General features: G+C 45.5%; 1 protein-coding gene across 7 annotated transcripts in view; it reads left to right on the top strand.

Annotated features, from left to right (window-relative positions):
• The window catches only part of LOC105546869 (neuron-specific protein family member 2), a 77253-nt gene that overhangs the window by 34240 nt on the left and 20692 nt on the right, over positions 1-22321 (top strand). The window contains exon 1 of one of the 7 annotated variants that reach the window (XM_011990181.1): positions 16045-16158. The exons of the other annotated variants lie outside the window; for them this stretch is intronic. The gene's annotated coding sequence lies outside the window, so the exon portion shown is untranslated. Of the gene's footprint in view, positions 1-16044; positions 16159-22321 lie in introns of those variants that run through there. 7 annotated transcript variants of the gene reach the window in all.

Genomic DNA, 22321 nt, shown 5'->3' with positions numbered 1-22321 from the left:
CACATCAGCTTTCCCAGAGTTCTGCTCCCTGGCTGGATTGCTGAAGGTGCCACTGAAGAGAGGGCCTCCTAAAGGTTTCTCAAATCCTTGGTTGGAGTAATAAAAGGAAGATACTCACACAAAGTAAAACAACATTTTAAAAATAATTATTTGCAGTAATAAATAATAACAACTTTATTTTATTAAACTTCTATTATGTGCCAGATAGTCCATGAGTCATTTCTCATTTTATCTTTATTGTAACTCATGTAATAGGCATATTTTTAATACATGGATGAGAAAGTTGGGGATCAGTATGATTAGTTAAGCCACCCGGGGTCACACAGCCAATAAGGGGGCAGAGTCGGACTTTTCTGACCCAGAGGGGTGTATGTGCACCGACGTGTGGTTTTGTGTGTGTGTGTGTATGCATACATGTGTATTCTTTTATCTATACCATCTTCCAAATTGGGAAACCCTGCACATTTGGGGAATTGGCTAAATTAAGCTAAACTGAAATGTGGTTGCAAGAATACTAAAATTTTGCTGCAGATCCCTGTTATTTGCTGAGTGTTAGGTTAATTTTGCGTTGGCTCTCTCGTCCTCTTTTTTCTCTTTGAATGCACTGTTTGGCCGAGTCCTGAAATGCATTGAGCCAAAAGGGAAAAAGAAAAGCTACAATTTCCCAAGAAAGAGATGCCATTTTCCCCAGGGTCTGTCATGCCACCTGCTCCACACTCCCAGTCACAAGGCGGGAGGGTTCATCTCCTGGCTTCCTCATTCTCTGGGCCTCTGCTTCTGCAACGCATGATTCTATTAAATGTGATTCTTAAAACATTGATGACGTTTAAGCTCCTGGAACTGTCAGAAGAAGGCCATAATAAGATGACTGGATGTGCAGCTTTTCATGTTGCCACCAGGTTCTATAATTATAAGAAAACGAGTTGTTATAGCAACTGCCATGTAGGCCTCGCTTCCTCCTGGGGATGCTGAGTACTCAGCTCTGTGATCCAAGTAACTGGGAGGGCATTTGGTTCTTTAAGGGGTTTCAACCCTCACTTGGGTAATCATTGTTAATTCATTCTAATTCTCAACAACCTGGACCCAGTTTTACTTTGCAATCTGACAGACCTGGTTTGATTGTTAGTTCTATAATGCACTGGACTGTGTGACCTTGAGCAAGTCACCTCATCTCCATCAGCCTCAGTTTTTACTTCTGTAAAATGGGAATGGCGGTGCCCACCACTTGAGAGAACCATTGTGATAGTGCTTGTGATGCGGCTGGGACAACGCCTGGCATGCAGTAGCCGCTAATCCAGATGGGACACATTCCTCTTAACTTCTTTCACTGGGAGCAAATGAAAAATGAAAATGCTACAAGTAGAGAGGGTAGGTGTTCTCATAGTCTTTAAAAAAGTATTTTCATTAATTTGGGTAGCACCTGTGGCTTGAAAACCAGGCTACTAAACAGAAATTCAAGGCTGAATCATATATAAGATATGAGACAGGGAAAAAAAGAGAGATGAAGAGAGAGAAAAGCTAAATATGAATGAATATTTAGCTAATGAAACTGACTTGAATGAAAACTCCTCCAACTTTATTTTGTATTGCCTTTCTCTGAGGCTAAGAAAAAAAATTTCTAATTTCTGAAAGAATCTCCAAACTGAGTCAGGAAACCTGGTTTCTGGTCTCAGTCTTTGGGCCTCAGTTTTCCCATCTGTAAAATGAGGAAGTTGGGTGAGTTCATCCACAGGGGCCCTGGCACAATGGTTCTCAGTCGCAGGTAATTTTGTTTCTCAGGGGACACTTGGCAATATCTGGAGACAGTTTTGGTTGTCACAACTGGGGGTGGGGGTGCTGTTGGCCTCTAGTGGGTAGAGACCAGGGACGCAGCTAAACATCCTGTGCTGCATAGGACAGCTCCTTACAACAAAGCAATGTCCAGCCCCAAATGCTGAGAAGCCTTGCTCTAGGATTTACCAGCATGTTCGCTGGATCTAAAACCAGAAATCACACCATAGTCACGCCATCAAGGATAAGTCAGATTTGTTTGATATTTCAGTGTCTTATCCTAGCAATCTCCCAGAGATCTGAAGCCTTAGAAAAATTAGAAGAGGTAAAGACAAAAAGACTTCTCAAGGTTGTAGGAAGCTTAATAAAAAATGAGATAGCCGCAGGAAGCGCGATACTGCACAACTCTAAACAGACCCAATATGATTGTTTCGTGCACAAAGCAAAATGTACTGAATGCAAGTTTAGGTCTATAAATAGCTTAATTATTTTTTTGTATAGAGGAGGATAAAAATAAATCTTGCAGATATTTCAACTGCCCTTCTCATTTCCAGCTCCTGTCTTCGGTTTTGACATGTCAAGCCGTAGTCAGAGTGTGTCTCTTCTGAAACTCACAGGCGATCACTTCCTTCCCCTGCTTCAAACCATTCTGGGACTGCTCTTGGTCATTAGGGAAAAATCTGAGCTCCTTCATCTGCTATACTTGGTCTCTCGAGCCCGTCTCTTGCTCATCTCTTCAGTCTCCTCCCAACAAGCTAAATTACCTATGGAATTCTCAACACACTGGACCCCGTTTCATCTTTATGCCTCCGCGTAGCTGTTCTTTCTACTCCGAATGCTCTTCTCTCCCCACAGTCTGGTGGCCACCTATTCATCTCATAAAACTGGCTGGAACATCACCTCCTTTCCTAGTAGCCCCACCTCTCTTCCCCATTTTCAGAAAGGACTGACCATTTCCTTTGCTGGGACCTTACTCACTGGGCAGAATTCGTCATCTTTCCCTCCGTCATGTAGTTATTTCCTTACCTGCGCTTTTCTGGTCCTATGAAAGCCTGGGCTCTTGAGGACAGAAACTGCCCTGACTCAGTGTATAGCCCCTTATGCCTATACATTCTGGGGCCTCGAATACAGTAGGTGGTCAGTAATCTTTGTTTTAAAATAAGAATAACATACAAACGCACAACATCCCAACAGTACAGAAAAGCATTCACTGAGAAATTAAAGTCTCCCTTTCCCTCCTTCATAGTTCTCACAAAAAATACCTGTTGTCTACATCTGTGCTGTCCAAATTGGAAGCCCCTAGCCCTGTGTAGCCACATACATTTAAATTGGTCAAAACAAAATACAATTTAAAGTTTAATTTCTGTCACACTAGCCACATTTCAAGTACTTAGTAGCCACATGAGCCTAGTGACTACCATATTGGACAGCTCAAATTTAGAGAACATTTCCATCATTGCAGAAAGTTCTGTTAGTCCAGGAGCAGCTTCCTATGTTCCTATGATCTCATCCAGGACATTTCCTGAAGGTCTTATATGTACAGTACACACACACACACACGCACACACACACACACTTAAACAAACTTGACTTCCTCGTTCATCTTCTCAAATGTAACCATTTTCTACACATCCTCTTGTACCTTGCTTTTTTCTCTTACTAATATATCTCAGAGTTCTTTCCACATCAGCACACTGAGATCCTTTTTATTCTTGTTAATGGCTGTAGACAGGATGTTTCATCATCTTTCTCAATTAGTCCACGATTGTTCCAGCCTCCAGCCTTCTGCTGCTGAAATCAAGCTGCAGTGAACTTCCTTCCAGTGAACTACACACACACACCTACAGTTTGAATGTTTGTGTTTTCCCCCAAATGCCTGTGTTGAAATGCTAACCCCCAAGTTGATATTAGGTATTAGGAGGTGGGGCCTTTGGGAAGTGATTAGCTCACGGGGGTGGAGCTCTCATGAATGGGCTTAGTGCTCTTATAACAGAGGCCCCAGGAAGCTTGATCTACCCTTCCACCATGTGAGGACACAGATAGAAGGCACCATCTATGAACCAGAAAGTGGGCCCGTCCCAGATGCCAAATCTCCTGGTGCCTTCATCTTAGGTCTCTCAACTTTCAGAACTGTGAGAAATAAATGTCTGTTGTTTCTAAACTATCCAGTCTATAGTATTTTGTTATAGCAGCCCAAATGGACTAAGACACATACACACATGCGCACACACACCCCTTTCATATGTTCTGCAAGTGTACGTGGAGGGCATGAGAGTCTTCACTCTTAAAAACCTTGCCGGAGGGTATATACACCTTCCATTTTAATTAATAAATTTTGCCAAATTACCTTCCAAATATGTTCCACCAGTCTCTACTTCCCCACAGTGCCTAAGCGTGAGCTGCTCCTCCCCGTGTGCTGTCACCAGGTTTTAACCAACTCTAAGTCCTACCCATCTGATAGGTAGCAAATGGCCCCTCCTCTTGAAGTCTGCATGTCTTTCTCTCTCTCTCTCTCTCTCTTTTTTTTTTTTTTTTGAGATGGAGTCTCGCTCTGTTGCCCAGGCTGGAGTGCAGTGGTGCAATCTCAGCTCACTGTAATCTCCGCCTCCTGGGCTCAAGCAATTCCTGCCTCAGCTTCCTGAGTAGCTGGGATTACAGACGCCAGCCACCATGCCCAGCTAGTTTTTGTATTTTTAGTAGAGACGGGGTTTCACCATGTTGGCCAGGCTGATCTTGAACTCCTGACCTCGTGATCAGCCCGCCTCAGCCTCCCAAAGTGCTGGGATTACAGGCGTGAGCCACTGCGCCCGGCTGTGCACATCTTTCATTATCAGTGAGCTTGAGCTTCTTTTTGGGTTCTTATTGCCTGTTTGATCATTGGTTCTTTTCTGGAAAAATTCTTATCTGGCTGGATCATTTGTTCCTTCCTCCTAATTTGTGTTGCTATCTCCCAAAACCACAGACTTAGTTTTTCTCCCTTGTTGGGTATTTCCTCAGTCGTCCTTTGCCTTTTGGTTTTGTTTATGGTGTAATTGCTTTTTTTCATTCTACAATATTTCTAACTTTTGCTTTAACTCAGATTAATCAGGGACTCCAGAAGGCATGAGGGAAAATATTGATAAATTAAGGCCATCTCCCACCCTAAATTTACGTTTTCTTCTGGTGCTTTTATGATTGTGCTTTATATGTTACAATTTTGATTCATCTGGAATTTGTCTGTGTGAAGAGTGAGCTGGGAATCCAAGTTTATCTCTTTTTGAATGGTAGTTTGTCAGGTGTTCTAAGATCATTTATTAATCTTCTCCCTCTCTGACTTGACATACAACCTTTTAAAAAAGATACTGCATTTCCGTATGGGTTTCAGTCTGCTTCTGTTCTCTCTTTTCTTCTATTGATCTGACAGTGTTTTGTTATTGTATACCAAATTCTTTCAATTACAGCTTTGTTATACATCTTTATATCTGTGTAAATTATTCTCTCATTCCTTTCACTCCTTAGAAACTTCTTACCCATTCCTGCATTTCGCTTTTGCAGGTAAATATATATATATATATTTATATATGTTATATATATATAACATTATATATAACCCTATGTATAATTTAACCTTATATATAACTATATATATGTGGATATTTTGCTACTGTTACTGTTTACTTGGATTACATAAATTTATGGATTTCAATTTGAGGAGATGCTACATCTTTAAAATATGGAGATTTTCTTTCTCTTTCTCTTTCTTTCTCTTTCTTTCTGTCTGTCTGTCTGTCTTTCTTTGTCTTTCTTTCTGTCTTTCCTTCTGTCTTTCTTGTCTTTCTTTCTTGTCTTTCTATCTTTCTTTTTTCAGTCTTGTTCTATCATCCAGGCTGGAATGCAGTCGTGTGATCTCGGCTCACTGCAACCTCTGCCTCGCAGGTTCAAGAGATTGTTGTGTCTCAGTCTCCTCAGTAGCTGGGATTACATGCACGCACCACCACACCCAGCTAATTTTTGTATTTTTTAGTAAAGATGGAGTTTTGCCATATTGGCCAGGCTGGTTTTAAATTCCTGACCTCAGGTGATCTGCCCGCCTCAGCCTCCCAAAGTGCTAGGATTACAGATGTGAGCCACCACACCTGGCCTAAAATATTGAGATTTTCTGTCCAGAAACAAGATCGCATCTGTTGAAGACTTTCATCACTTTCAGTTGAGCTTTAAGATCATTTTTGCAGTTCTTGTTAAGTTTATTCCGAAGTATTTTACTTGTTTTTTGTTGTTGTTGTTGCTATTGGTATTGTAAAAGAAATCTTTTCTTTCATTATTTTTTCTAACTGGGTATTATTTATACTTAATAAAAATGCTTTTGAATTTTGTATATTTATTTGCCACCAGACAGTTATCAACTTCTCTTATTATTTCTAATAATTTGTTTAAAATTTTGAATCTTTGTATTTACAAAGAATATACAATTGTTCCATCTGCCTGTAATTCTAATATTGCTTCTCTTTTTCTGTTATTTAGTTTCTTATGTTATTTCCTCTTTGCAATTTCTGGACTCCTGATGTCATTTTCCTGTCTAATTGCAGTGGTCAGTACTTTCAGATTTACTATTTCTAGTGTTTTAGCATTTACTTTTTGATGCTCCCCCCCGGCCCGCAAATGCCCTTTCTGCATTTATGGACATGGTGATATGGTTTGTCCTCTTTGACTCGGCATTAGGGTAAATTATACTAATATATTTTCAGATATTAAGCCATTCTTACATGTCCTCATTTGGTCATGGTGTACCATGGAGTTCTGTTTGTTAATACATTACTGTATTTAAAATTTTTGCTTTATTAATATTGTGAGGTTGTGTTGAATTTTACTTTTTGTGTGCTATCTTCATCAGGTCTTGTATTAATGTCATTCTGCCTCTGTAAAAAAAAACGTACAAGCATTTTTTTTTTTTCAAAAGTGTGCAGGCAGATCACGAGGTCAGGAGATTGAGACCATTCTGGCTAACATGGTGAAACCCTGACTCTACTAAAAATAAAAAAAATTAGCCGGGTGTGGTTGCGGGCACCTGTAGTCCCAGCTACTTGGGAGGCCGAGGCAGGAGAATGGCGTGAACCCAGGAAACAGAGCTTGCAGTGAGCCAAGATGGCACCATTGCACTCCAGCCTGAGCGACAGTGAGACTCCAACTCAAAAAAAAAAGAGAATGTACATGCATTTTTTCTTTCTCCATGTCCTGGAAAATTTGACAGTAGAGAAATAATCTGTTTCTTTATATATATTTTTAAAAACAAAATTAACCCACAAAATCATCTTAGCATTTGGAAGGATGTGGGTAGTTTTCAGTAAATATGTGAAGAATTAATATACAAATAAATTTCATTTGTGCCCGGCCACCTGTCTGAAGCTTTGAAAGATTACATTTGGAAATGCACCCATTGCCATTCTCTTAATTATAACTCCCTTCAGCAATTTTTCTCAGAGTGGCCCCATTCAGTCGATAAGTGTTTACAGAGTAGCTTCCCTGTCCCCAGCCTTGGGGTAGATGGTGTGGGTGATTCCTGGAAGTACAAGACGTGGCCTACAATTTAATGTTCCCAGGGTGCTGACGTACAGCTGACGCTTCCATGTATGTGAATTTGATTCTAAAGCAATATCCTTTATCATTGACTATTAATGGAGCAGTATTTGCAGATTACCCTTTAGGCTTACATTAGTCATCTTTGGATTTAGAGTTCAGTAGCTTACTCCAGGCTGCACACACTGAGCCAACACATTGTCTTCCCTTCCCACATCTGAGTCTGGCTTCCCTCTCTGCTGCCGGTCTGCAGAGTAGAGCACATGGATTGCCCTGTGGGGTGTGGCTCTGCCACTGGCTTCCTGTGTGACTCACTTCTCTTCCGTGAGTTTGGGTCTTTTACCTGTGAGATGGAGACACTGATCTGATTTTGTCATACTTAGATAATATATGTAAAGCATCAAAACACAGTTGGCACCCAGAAAATCTGCGTTTACTGCCTTGTTTTGGTATCTCCCAAAATACCTAGCTGAGTACTGGGCTATGAAGTACTATGGGGTATGGGACACTTGTTCAAGTCTAGATTATTTTTAGAACCCTTGACCGGTCTTCCTAGTTCCAAAATCTACTCTTTCCAATCAATTTCCATCCAAGCCGCCAAAGTGATTTTAAAAGCTCCAATGGAACCATGTCCATGAATGCTGGATATTAAAGACCCACTAGCTCTCTAGCGCGCCCAGTAAACTCTTCAGTCTGAACCTTGTGCTCCTTCCTCAGGCTGCCTCTGCTTACCATCCAAGACTTGTCTTTCACCGTCATGGGCCACCCCAACATCCACACCTTGGAATGCAGGCTGTTCTCTCCACCTGCATCCCCCTTTTACTCTCTCCTTCCAGGATGGCCCAGGAGCCCCACTCCCCCGTGCCATCTCCATCACATCACTTCTCACCTTGCCTTCTGTGAGTCTCTCCTGAGAGCAGACACCATGTATATGTCATCCCTGCATGCCATGTGCCAGGCCCAGGGCCAGCGAAGGCCTAGGCATTCAGCTTGTATCTATTGTCCAGTGAACAATTAGGCTTTGGCTTACATGGCAAAATATGAATGAGATTTTCTCCATTTTAGTTCTCTGGGGATCCCTGGGGGAAACTGTTCTTTATGACAGAAATGAGGCCAGGAAAATCAATTGCGTTTCTCGGCTGCAGGAGATGATGGAACAGCGTGACTTTCCTGAATATCCCAGGGCACAGCACTGTAACAGAGTGGCAAGAGGTGGACTGTGCTGGAGGCCCCTTTCATTCTTACGTGCATTTCAAGCTTCTCGCCATTCAGCTGCCCACCGCTCATGAAATTCAGGAGCTGGCGTGCTTGCAAAGCTTCCTTGCAAAGCTCCTTTCTTCTTTTTAGGTAATAATGAGCTGGTTGGGCAGCTGCTTGGTTGCCAATGACTTTGTAGTTAAACACCCACACTCCAAGATGCTGCCTTCAATAAGTGGAGGGAGAACAAAGGGCCACAAAAAAGACAGGAGAACGAACACTGATACAGCATCTTCTGGGTTCTAGGCAGAGTCTACTTCCTTGACCTGCATAACTGCCCTGTGATGGGGACATTATTGTAATCACTCCCTTTGTACAGAAGATAGAGAATGAGAGAGAAGTGACTCGTCCAAGGCCACTTGCGTTAGATAGGGGCCATTTTTGCATCTTCTGAGCAATCAGTTTGTTTTTATCTTCTGGACTCTATGGATATTATCACTGACCCATTTCCTATCCTTGGTCAGGTTTCTGGAAAACCTTGAGCCATATGTCTTGCCCGCCTACTGCAAGTAAGACACTGTTACCATACCTGCCTCCAACTTATGGCCGTCCTTTTTCCTTCCATTTCCTCCATTACTATTTTCCTCATCTATAAAATGGGAATAACAATAATTATACCTATCACAATATTGTTGTGGAGAAACCAAGCAAAGTGCTCAGGGTAGAATTGAGCAGGGTGTGAGCACTCAACCTGGAGCCATTTCTGGAAAAAGACGGAAGTGTAATGAAGATAAGATGAATGAAACAAGTTAGCTGGCATTTTTTACTTAGCATAGGTTTATCCAGCACCTACTGCAGCCAAGCCCTGGCCAGATGCAAGGGCTACCGAGATGAGTCCTCAGGGCCTCGGGCCTCAAGGAGCAAGCAGTTCAGTCAAAATCCAGGTCTGCCACAGGTGAATGTCAAACTGGCTTTCTCAGCTGGCTTGATGCGAGTCCCCTCCTTGGAAGAGCATTCCACGCTCTCTGCATCTCCTGTCCTGCTTTATTTTCTGTGTCCAGGAAGGAGCGCAGATCTGAAACTTACCTCCAGCCATGTGGTTTATCCATAGCCCCTCAAGGAAGAGCTTTGCATAAAGGAAGACCCTCCCGGGCTGACACCCCACCCTGGGTTGTGAGGCCCCACTCAGCCTGCCAGGGCTGCGGGGTCATGGTTGAATAAGCACACAAACAGGGGACCCAAATTGCAGCTGTGGCAGGCAGCTTGGCTGAGGGAAGATCATTTCATTAGGTTCTAGGCTCTGGCTCTAATGCTCTGTGGCGATGTCTCCGTGGCCTTGCAGGCTGCCTGTGCGTGCACTTCTGTGTCTACTGGATAATTTTCTTGTCTTTGTACAGTCAGAATGGTGGATAAGGCTGTGCATGTCCATCTTTATTGGAGCCAGGAAGAGTGGGTGAAATGCAAGAGTCTGATTTCTGCCCTGATCAAACCATGGGAAAGTTAATTAAGGCTGTGACTCACCAGACCATCTTGATGAAATTAAGCAGTCCAGCCAAGCATCCGCCTATTTTAGTGGCAGGAAGTCAAATGGTTGGCTCTATTGGTGACTCCATAGGCGTGTATTTAAGTAACAATGACAGTAATAATATCCAGCATTTATGGGAGCTTTACATCCAGCATCTTTGGAAGTCCACCCAATGAGATGCAGATAAGGAGAGTGAGGCTCAGAGAGGTGGCATCGTGTACTGAAGGTAACACAGCCAGGAAATCGTGGAGCAGAGATTAAATCCTAGTCTGATGGTAAAGCCTGTTCTCCTTCTCCCACCTCAGACTGGTTCCCTTTTAGGCGCTTGCATCCCAAGCTCTGAACAGCCAAAACTAAACTGCTACGTCATCTGTATCCTGAACCCTTGCTAGCCCTTCATTTTCTTAATGACAAATTAAACTTTTCATCATGGCAGCAGTAAATAAGCTTCATGACCTCACTGCTCCAAACCCGTTTGCCTACATTTGGGGACAAATTTGTAGCTACAGTCATTGCCTGTGGAAACAGCAAGGCTGTGCAACGACATCTTAATTTCCTGAGTTTCACTTCGTACAAAATGACCCTGGTGAGTCTTGTGAGGGTTTTCTTGTTTGGATCGTTTTTCCCAAGCGCTGGCGATTGACAAGTTCACGGATGAAAGCTCCACATCCCAGGCCAGAGGAAGGCCTAGGTGTATTGAGCAAGTGTCAGAAAGAAGAGGCTCGATCTGGTCTGGCTGTGTGAGGCTAGGAAGTCCTTTCACCTTGCCACAGTCAGATGGGGATTAATGACATCTTCGTCAAACCACTGTTGTTATTTTGGACTTAAACGAAAGCAATGCACGCAAAGCCCAGCTCCTGGCTTATAGGGATGCTCAATGAATATTAGTTCCTTCTCCTCTACATTCTCAAATCCCTCCATTGTGGTAGGTGGTGGCCTGTACTTATTTGGAGATATTTTGTGGACGCATGTTTCAGACCCATTTAACCCCCTGCCCTGCCCTGTAAAGTAACTGGCCACAGGAGCCCATGGTGCCAGCTGGGAGCCAGCTCCCGGCTCAGCCCCGACAAGTCACACTCCTGGCCTCACCCTAGGCCTTGTTGAACAGACTGGGGTGATTGCTGGCTAACTGACCCCGGGCCAATCACTTTCTGGAAACTTATTTCCTCTAAAATAGGCATGAAAAGCCCAACCAGACAGCGTTGTTGAAAGGCTTAATACAAGTAACAAAAGCACCATCCCCAATTTAAAAACTGGGAAATTCCGTGTAATTTCATGATCTCTACCTTTCTTGAAAAATCAGATCGGCCATGTTAGAATCTCGTTCCCATCCTTGACAGTGATTATCTGGAGCTGTGCAGCTGCTGTCCTCTGTCAATAGGGCAGTTTCCCTCTAGGTCCTGCGCATGCCATACCAGCCTCTTCACTTGGTGGTGGTGTGTGCCTGCTGCCTGCTTCCACAGAGAAGGTCACCAGGCCAGGCTGGCTCCTTTCCTCTCAACAGGTCAGTGAGATCCAGGTAAACAGGTTTCCATCTATGACGCACTTGCTTTTGCTTTGTCGCCTTATAAAGGCACAACCTTGTGAGTTAAGGCCTCAGCTTCTCCATCCTGTAAGAGGTTCACTGTCAAAGGTCTTAATATTCTCTGGCCCATGTTGAATGATGGCTTGAACTTTTAAAATGAAAAACATTTCGGGAGCCCAGAGATTTATCTCCTACATCGGCAGGGCCCTCGGACCCTCGCTCTTCTTCCTAACGATTACACCGCAGCACATTAATTTGGGAAATGAATTACTGCTTTGGAATATTCCAGTTTGAACTGTGCTTTTTCCCTTTCAAGGATTCCACAAGTATTAATGAGTTTCTGGCTCTACACCCAGGAATCACAGTTCTACACCCCTCCTTCTTCCCGCGGGGAGCCTTCCTCTCTGGGTTCTGAAAGAGACTCCTGAATTATTGCTTATACACAGTTTGAGGCCACAGATGTTTCATTTTCCTTTTACTTTCAAAAGGCAATTTACTTAGATTCATTGAGGCCCTAGAGAATGGGCTTCTTTAATGGGTTTTTGGGGGGCTTCCTTGGGGAGCTGACCAAACATTATGATAATGCAATCTTTTTGGTTTGAGGATGCAGAGAACCTGTGTATTCCACGCTGCAACAATCATACAGCCACTCCAGAGGCTGTGGAGTAAGTAGAAGGTACACATGGCCTTTGGGGTCACACCTGAATTCAAATCTTGGCTACTCCATTCATTAACCGAGTTTCCTTATAGGCAGGTAACTTAACTACTCTGGGTTTCATTTTCTTCATGTATAAAACAGGAAAAATGACAGGATCTACCTTATAGAGTTGGTTTTAAAAATTACTAGTAAGAAATGAGGCTGAGCATGGTGGCTCATGCTTATAATCCCAGCACTTTGGGAGGCTGAGGTAGGAGGGTTACTTGAAGCCAAGAGCTTGAAACAACCTGGGAAACATAGTGAGACTCCATCTCTGCAAAAAATAATAAAAAATTAGCTGGGCATAGTGGTACATACCTGTGGTCCAAGCTACTTGGGAGGCTGAGGTGGGAGGATCGCTTGAGCCTGGGAGGTTGAGGCTGCAGTGAGCCGAGATCGCACCACTGCACTCCAGACTGGGTAACAGAGGGAGACCCTGTCTCAAAAAAAAAAAAATGTTAATAAGAAATGAAGTTAAAATACCTACATCATGTTTAGGAAATTCTAGTATGCATCTTAAGCCTTTCCAATGAAATCATCTTGGATATGAGAGCACAGCCCACAGACAAAGCCAACTCCTTCTTTAGGGACTGACCCCCATTGAGGGATTAGACAGAACAATGGGCAGTAAACAGGCCTTCCACAGATGTTACCTCCCAAACCTGTCTTGCCATTTTAGGATTGTCATTTCTATCCAAGAGAGGATCTTTACAGGAATTGTTCTGATATATTGACTTAGATGCCATTTACTGAACACACACTGTTTCAGACTGAAGCCGGACAGGTGAGCTCCATGATCTTATTCCACCTTTCGGTGTTTTGGGGTGGGAGAGAGTATTCTAATTCCCATTTCGTGAGTGAAGAAACTGAGGCTTAGAGATGTCACAAATCTTGCTCAAAGTCACGCAGGTGTCACGTAGTGGGAGAAGCTGCAGACGGAGAGTCCGTCTGCCCCCAGAAGCTACACTGGCTCCAGACCAGCTCTGGCCAGTAGCAAAGGCTGTCTTCAGTGTCATTCCAGTATTCCACAACACCCCAAGGAAACTACTTCTTTTCTTCTGATTAGGCCAAATAGACCAACAGAAACCTCGTGGTCACCCTGGTTATCTCCTATTCTCAGATATGTGCATGAGTCTGATAAATCCAAAACAGGAGAATGAATTCATTCATATTGAATAAATGCAGTCTGTTTGGCATGAAAAAAACTCATTTGAAACGTGGGAACTACGGGACAGGGAGAGGGAACAAGACTTTAGGTCCTAAGGCGTGTTCCTTCTCCTAGATCCTTGGTCTCTGGGCACCTGCTCTATGCCAGGCGCTGGGCTTGGCATTTCCACACAAAGATTTCATTTCCTCCTTACATCGGTGCTTCAAGGTGGCTATTAGGATTCTCATTTCCAGATGAGACAGCTGAGCCCAGGAAATGTAATAAGAGACCCAGAAAGTGATGGGTGGGAATCTAAGTTTGGGTGTTTCTGGCTTCAGGCCAAAGCTGAGGTCAAGACCTGTTTTTCTCTTTATCAGGACAGAACAGATGGATGCAAAGGTGAAGTCACAGTGAAACATACTTCCTAACCTGGGAACATGGGAGCTTCTAGGTATTATTTAAAGGTGAAATTGGCGAGCCCCTTGAAGGGGCCGAGTGGACGTGGGGTCAGTCATGACCCCCATCTGCAGAGTGATACTGACAGGGATCAGAAAAGGGCTTTGGGTGCTGGAATCCCACCACTCTTGCCTTCTAAGGCTCACTGACGAGGAGGTCTGTCTATAACAACAAGCCCCAAATGACAAAGAACTGCTGTATTCACCTGGCAAGCATCCCTAACCCCAAGGGGCAGCACCTCCGGTAAGCAAAGCTGGGGCTGAGGCTCAGGAAGGGGCCCTCAGTGAATTTGCAGATTCCTGTCCTATTGTGCCCACCCTCACCCCAAAGAGGGGTCTCATCCTGCAGTGCAAGGAGGCAGTCCAAAGTGTACGCTGCCACCAGAGGGAAACCCATGAGGTAGAAGGTAGGAGAGAGTGTATTTTTTTCCCGTGTTTAGTGTCAGGCTCATCGAAAGATAGCTGGGGTCAGGATGCCACAGGAAGGAGAGGAAAAGGGTCTTATTCTGCCTGCACAGAGGAGCCTGGCCCAAAAAAAGATAGCCCAGGCTTCTCTATGCAGAAAGAATAAGACTCTTACCCTCATCCTGACCCATGAGGGAAGAAGGAAAGGAAGAGATTTTGGGGATTTTGTTGTTAGCATGTTTGAGACAGTTCTTGCTTGAGTTGTTGCCCAGGCTGGAATGAACGACTCACTGTAGCCTTAAACTCCCTGGGCTCAAGTGATCCTCCCAGCTCAGCCTCCTGAGTAGCTGGGACTATGGGCGTGCACCACCACCCCCAGCTAATTTTTACTTTTTCCTTTTTTGTAGAAATGGGATTTTGCTATGTTGCCCAGGCTGGTCTTGAACTCCTGGCCCCAAGTAATACTCCTGCCTCGACCTCCCAAAGTGCTGGGATTATAGGCATGAACCACCACACCCAGCCAGGAAGAGATGTCAGTGGGGCCTGGACTCTGGGAGGCAGGAAGAGAAAGGCTAAGGGCTGGAACCTGGTGCCTGCCTTTTAAGGCACAGGTCCCTGGTAAAGCATAGCTAGTTGTGAGTTCAACTCTGAAAAGTAAGATACGGAATGCCTTCTCTGCCTTCACATTGAGCACAGGGACATCTCCCCAAGACCATCCCCATATCCAATGATTCACCAGGAGGACTCACAGCGCTCAGCATATGGCTGTATGCATCTCTTACAGCAAAGGGATACACGGCAAAATCAGCAAAAGAAAAGAAAAAAAAGCATGAGGCAACATTGAGGGGAAACCAGGCACCTTCCAAGCGTCCTCTCCCAGTGGAATCGTGGAGAATGCGCTTCACTCCCGCAGCAGTTTCAGAGGCGCATGGGCAATGTCCGCCAGGAAAGCTGGTTAGAGACTGTCTCCAGGGTTTTCACCGGGGGCTGGTCACATGGGCACTCTTCGCTCAACACCCACCCAAGTTTCAGACTCCAGGTGTTCAACATAAGCCATGTTGTAAGTACAGGTGAGGCAGGGTGAACCACTCCTCTCAGTGCTGGGGGTGGTGGGAACACTCTTAAAATCCAGCTTCCCAGACACCAGCCAAGGGGCCAGTCTTGCCTGCAGACCTTTCCAAGGGTACCAATCTCAGGCTGACTACGTGAACTAAAAACGCCCTCCAAGACTCCTCTTAGGTAGAGGGTGTCTGTGTGTATTTGTTTAGGGCAGCAGGGTGGGGAGGTAGAAGACAAGGTAGAGATTCCTTCCTCCTCGTGGACAAAGTAGCAAATTGAGCACAGGGGCAGAAATGCCATCTTCCCCAACGTGGCTGACTTATGTCCAGAGGAGATGCTGGGTATGCTAGACTCTGGTATTAGCAGGCATTATTCTTATCCGTGCAAGAATTACGGGGAGACATGGAATAGTTTATCTGGCAGGGAAGCCCCCACTGGCATGCCTAGCAGTGCCACACATTGAAATTTGGAGATGATTTTTAATTTTCCAAACCAACTTTGCTGATCTGATTCTTTCTTTTCTTCTTCCTTTCCCTTCTTTTTTTTTTTTTTTTTTTTTTTTCTTTTCATCAACTTTTCTGCCAAGAAAGGGGATTGAGGAATGGAAGTAGCTTAATGGAACAAGCTCTTTGGGCTGCCGGGCTCATGTCTCCATGGAGATAGTAATGCAGGCTGTGTCTAGACAGAGGGTTGGCGGGGATGCAGCGAGACAGTTGTGCGCCTCTGACTGGAGCCGGGATCTGCACGGATGGCCCTCTGGGCTGAGGGGGAGGGTCTGGCTCTGCTCTGGGGCCTGTCTCTTGGAGTTGGCTGGAGCAAATAGATGTGAGTTCTTCCGAGTTCACCTGTGTGCCCTTTGTGCAGGCCCAGGCAAGAGCTGGGTAGGCGGCCACTGAGGCATAGGCCCTACTCTTGAGGAGCTCATGGACTGCTGGGGCCAGCTGACGTGTCACATGGCCGTGACAGCACATGTGATGTGTGGCTGCAACTGGAGCTGATGGCCTTGGGGACCTGGGGGGACCTTGCTCACGGGGGAAGTCTGGGAAGGCTTCCTGCTGTGTGTGTGGAGCACCGTCTAAGTGGGAGGCCGTGGAAGGCATGCCAGTAGCAGACAGCCTAGAACTTTCAGGAACTAGGACTGTTGTGTGTGTGTGTGTGTGTGTGTGTGTGTGTGTGTGTGTCTGGGGCAGGAACAACTGGTGAAGTGCGACCGGAAAGCAGGGGCCAGATGATGGAAATGGCACAGTGCCAAGGAAATAATACGTGTTTTGAATCCAGGCAAACGTGGCTTCTAGGTCTTGCTTCACTACTAATGGGCTGGATAATCCATTATTTAATCCACAATTTACCCAACATCTCCAGTCAGTTTTGCCATCTGAAAACCAGGAATATCAACAGTCCTTGCTTTATGGAATCCTGGGTAGGACTTAGTGAGATGATACTTGTCAAGTGCTGAGTAGCTGACGATTTAAGGATGTGAGTTTTTTGCCCTCCTGTATTCAGAAGCCAGACAAAGGATTTTGAACATTGTCTTACTCCAGTGACAATCTCCAGGCTACTTGCATTCAAACCTCCTGTATTTGTGTGGAAAATGCTGATTTCTGGGTATTATGGCAGAACAAGGAGATCAGAGTCTATGTGTACTCGGGACTCTGCATCTTACCAGTCTCCTTAGATGGTTCTGATGCTTAGTCAAGTCATAGACCTGCTGTGCCAGGAGATGGGAAGTCAGGGGAGGGCTTTCAGCCCCAGCATGCAGTGTTCAGAAGAGTAGTTGAAGAAGATAGCTTTGGTGGCCTACAGGGAGAATGGTTAGGATCGGGGAGACAGGAAGGGTCAGAGAGGAAATGATCCATGTGAAAGGTGCTTTTCTGCCCCGTTAACATGAATCATCAGCAAAACCCTTAAAGGGTGAGGCCCTCGGGCCCTGGGGAAGCTCAAACACAGAGGGTATGGCCCTGCCCTTGAGGGGCTGTCGGTTGGGGAGGACAGATCACAGATGTAATACAGTGTAATACCCAGGCAACACAGAGTAATACTCATTGGCTTCGTGCTGAGGAGATAGCCGAACCAAATTCATAAATGATGCATAATTATAAAAATAACAACAATGACAACAAGAAGCATTAATTTGTCACCTTAGCATTTACGTGGCACTCTTTCCTTTTGCATTAGTCATCTTGATTATACCTCATCACAGTTTTTTGTACATTAGCGTACTGATTTAGAGCCATCGTATAGGTGGTGAGGTCAAGGCCTGTCTTGATTCTGAGGTGGCCCAGACTCGGCACGTGAGGATGCTGTATGTGACTATACAAAGTTGGGGGGGTCACAGTGTGTAAAATGGAGTGGAACAGAAGGAATCAAGATTTAAGCTGGGATCCATGTCGATGGGAACAGGAAGCAAGCCTGTAAAAGCATGTGGGGGATTGATGGCAGGATTACGATAGGTGTTTTTCCTTTTGGATTTTCAATACTGTTCTTATAATAATGGTGCATTTATTAAAAATATATTTTTAATAAAATGAACGGTAATGTCATTGTAGGTTTATAGGCAGTCTAACATACGGTTAGCCAGCTGGGCTTCTGAGTGAGACAGGTCTGAGTTCTAATCCTCACCCTGCCCCTCACATGTGTAAAGTCTTTCCATGTATGTCTGATACAACATTGTACCGTGGGCGCATTGATAGCAGCTACTCCATGGAGTTGCAACGGCATGAAGTATTGTAATGCATGTGTGCGTTCCGCGTATGCTAACTAACTAAAGGCATTCCCGGGAAAGGCTGAGCATCTATTAGGATAGGCTAGGCCTATCCTGAGGGCTTTTATGCACTACCACACCCTGCCATCCAACAGCTATTGTGAGGCAGCCATCAGTGTCACCTACCTTTCAGGGAAGTAAGCCGAGGATTCCAAAGGGTAAGCAACTTTCCCAGGTTCACTGGTGAGCAGGTGGCGAGCTGGGCTTTCAGTCTAGACCTTCTGGCTTTGAAGGCTCTGCTTCATTCACTACTTGGTACTAGGGGAAGGGCTAGGAAAACCCAGGTGTCATCTGGGCAGAATTTACTGAGGTTGCAACCCCTTTGAACTTTCTGCTCAAGCCCCATTGTCAGGATCTTTGGGGCTCAGCCAGGAACAATTCTGTCTCTGGAGGTTCCAGCTGCCACATACAGAAGGCAAATGTCTGTTTGGCCGCTCTGTTTTTATTTCCCCACAAAGTTTAATTTCCCTGATGTGAGTGGTTCTGTTACTTTGAGGTTTCCAGGGTTTGCATTCTTCATAAAAAAGACTGGTTTATTGTGCACTGTGATGCCAAGATGTGGCAGTACCTGAGTGTTAATGAAGTTCATGTTTCCTGACATGATGAGGGTCCTAGATCAGCATCCTGGCTTGACAGTGGAAGGGTTTCTGGTTTTCTCCACTGTCTTCCTAATTCCTGAGGTTTCTACCTGGGTGGTGACATATCTTCCTAGAATAAGTTTACAGTACGCATTGTGCATGGTTTCCTGCTTCATTGCACTGTTACAAGCAAATGTAGCTGCAGGACAGGAAAATATATATCACAATGCCAATTAAGGTATGGTTAGGGTTGAGGGCTTTAGAATGAGGTACTCCAGAGTTCTAAGCAGGCTATCCTCCTTCAATAACCATGTGGCCTCAGACAAGTTACTAAACTTCCCTGTGCTTCAGTTTCTACAGCTGTAAAATGCAGGTAATAATGTGTGCGTTCCGCGTATGCTAACTAACTAAAGGCATTCCCGGGAAAGGCTTCCAGGGCTATCATGAGGTTTAAAGGAGATCATACATAAAAATCACTTGCCAAATGCCTTGTTCATTATTGAATAGCCAATAAATGATTGATTGTTATTATCAGGTAAGCCCATAGGCTGGGCCAATAATGCCAGGCAATTTATAGGCACCATCTCATTTAATCTTCACAGCAATCCTATGGGGTGGGATTGATTTTTTTGGTTCCCATTTAACAGATGAAGAAAAAGGGGCTCAGCGAGATGAAGCATCTTACCCAAGGTCACATAGCTCATCAGAAGCAGAAGCAAGATTGATCCCTGTCACGATGTGGCCATAGTTACTGCAGAGAACTACCTAAATATTTTCCAGAATGCAGGGTCCAGCTCTCCCAGCTGTCAGAGAGAAGCCTCTCATCTTTGAGGGGCACAGTAGGCAAAGAGGCCACTTCAGGATCAACTAAGAATTCTTCCAGTATCAGACAAACTATACTTCAGATGACCGTATGCAGTGATTTCATCCAACTGGATTCTTCTCTTCCCTTCAGTCACCCTGCCAAGCTATAGAACAGTTAAGACGGGTCCTGAAAACTCACTGTAGCCAGTGCTTTGTACCAAAAATGAGGATAAAGTATGAGCTAGGGAATGAATTACCATCTCCCCTATCCCATGCCCGGTCATGAGTTGGAAGTTGGGAATAAGATTTGGTCCCTGTCCACATGATACACACAATGAACAATTGTGATCCAGTGGGCTGAGTGTTAAGTGGTAGATGGATGCAGAAAGTGTAGTGAGAGCACAAATAGGCAAAGGAAGGCTTATCGGAGGAGGTGACATGGCGAGTTGGGCTTTGAAGCATGACTAGGAGTTCACCAAGGGGAGAGTGGCTGAAAAGATATGCAAGAGCAGTTCATATGGCAGTCTTCCTGAGTGGCTGGAGCTTTTGAAGTCCATGCTGAGGAGCATGGCAGACAATATGGGGGAACAGAGGAGCCCACATTTGTAGCACGTATACCAGGCACTGCGGAGGGGCGGGGGCACTGTATTCATTTCCTGGAGCTGCCAAAACAAATGACCATAAACTGTGTGGCTGAATGCAATAGAAACTTGTTCTCTCACAGCTCAGGATGTCAGACGTCCACAGCTGAGGTGTTGGCAGGGCCACATTTCCTCCGAAGTCTCCAGGAAAGAATCTCTCCTTGCCTCTTCTGGCTTGTGGTGAGCGCAGGTGTTCCCAGGCTTGTGGATGCGTCACTCAAATCCCACCTCCTGTTTCATGTGGCTTCTCTTCTCTCTGTGGGTCTGTCTCCCTCTGCATGTCTCTAATAAGGGCACTGCTCGAATTCAGGGCCTACCCACATAATCCAGGATGATTTCATCTCAAGATTCTTAACTTAATTACATCTGCAAAGACCCCTTTTCCAAATAAGATCACGTTGACAGGTACTGGAGATTCGGACATGGGCATATATTTCGGGGGCCACCACTCAACCCTCTGTCAGGTCCCGCATGCATTATCCCATGTAACCCTCAGTACTCTGAGAGTCTGAGGTTGTTATGATTCTCCTTTGACAGAAAAGGAAGCTCACTCGAAAGATTAAAGGTAGACTTTATGCAAGCAGGGACTCCCCTGTCCTCTTTGTATGCCCAATGTGTGCAATTATCTCTGACACACTGTTGGTGCCCAGTTAATAATTAGTGAATAAAATATCTCAGCCCAAGCTCTATGAGGAGCATGGCATAGGCTAAGAGCCCAGGCCATGCTACATAGAATTAGATGCCTGGCTGGATTACTTAATGAGCTGTGTGACCTTGAGAAAATTATGCAACCTCTCTGTGCCTTAGTCTTCTCATCTGAAAAATGAAGATACAATAGCACCTACCTCATAAGGCTGTCGTAAGGTTTGCAAAAGCAAATCCATGTACAGTGCCAAGAACAGTGCCTGGCACAATCGGTGCCTAGTAAATGGAAGTGGGAAGTATTACCCCAGACTGTGTCCCGAGAGGGGCAGCAGACAGGTGAGGTTAATTACAGTGCCCTAGGAGAAGTGTCTTGAAGAGCTGTGATCAGACAGGGTAGACTCAACATTGCCTGAGGACTTTGGGGGAAGACTTTGGGGAGGAGATAGTTGAGCTGCGTCTAGGGTGAGCAGGGACTTGACAGGTTGGGGAGTGGGAACTGGCATTCTAGGCAGAGACCAGCAGCTGCAAGATGATGGGGGTGGGGAACATTGGGGTGCCTGGAGCTTGGAGGGCCAGGGTTGAGGCTGAAAGGGGAGTGGAGGTTAAATCCAGAAGGGCCTTTTCTGCTCTGCCAAGGAGATGAACCCTCATCCTGTAGGTGTGGCAACTCATTCATCAGGGAGGCAATGTGACCAAGTTGGCTTGTTGGAGAGTCTAGTCCTAGAGGCTGGAGGCCAAGGAGCAGCATGGAGGCTGCTGCACCCAGGGGAGAGGTGACGGTGGTCTGGCCAGGGGGCTTATGATGAATACGGGGGCAGGGGAGATAAATAAGCTATGTCAGAGGCAGAAGGTGGCAGAGCTGGTGTCTGACTGGGCATGGCTCTGGGGGAGAGGTGGAGGCAGGGGTCGCTGCAGAGTCAGGCCCCAGACGCAGTGGGCAGCGCTGCCTCCTGCCACAGCTGAGGCTGGTCATGGGCATGGCGAAGTCAAGGTGCCCATGAGACACCTTGGTGCCTTTTCTGGACTTACCTCTTACCAACTGGGGAACCTTGGGCAAGTCACTTCACCTCTCAGAGCCTCACTTTCCCCATCAGCAAAATGGGGATAATAATTCTACTTCATATGATTGTGATGATAGCATACACTGTGTCCCCAATAACTCTTAGCCTCTGTTATTGTGATTACAACTTCTGCTACTGGGATTAGATGGAGGGAGGGTCATGGGGCAGCGGTCGCTGTGACTGTAGTCCCGGCACATCTTTGCCGGAGTCGCCAACTCCGTGCTGTATTTTGAGTTCTTCCTCTCTTCTCTCTTGGATCTCACAAGCCGAAGAGGAATCGTGGGTGCGTCTTCGTGGGTGCCAACCCAAACCCTGATTCTCCTCAAGGTTAAGGTGCTTTTGTTGGGCACATGTGTCAGGTGGCGGGGTTGAGGAGAGGGAAGACAACAGGAAACACACAGGTGCTTCCGTGTACCACTCCGTCTGCACACGGCATGGTTTGGGCCAGGTTGCATGGCTGTCTGCTCGTGGATGTCTGGGGGGAGGCTGTGTGTGTGT

The sequence above is a fragment of the Mandrillus leucophaeus genome, unplaced genomic scaffold (assembly GCF_000951045.1).
Source record: "Mandrillus leucophaeus isolate KB7577 unplaced genomic scaffold, Mleu.le_1.0 Scaffold372, whole genome shotgun sequence".
NCBI classification, from domain to species: Eukaryota; Metazoa; Chordata; class Mammalia; order Primates; family Cercopithecidae; genus Mandrillus; species Mandrillus leucophaeus.
Note: the sequence above shows the minus strand (reverse complement) of the source record. Positions and strands in the feature narration are given on the sequence as shown.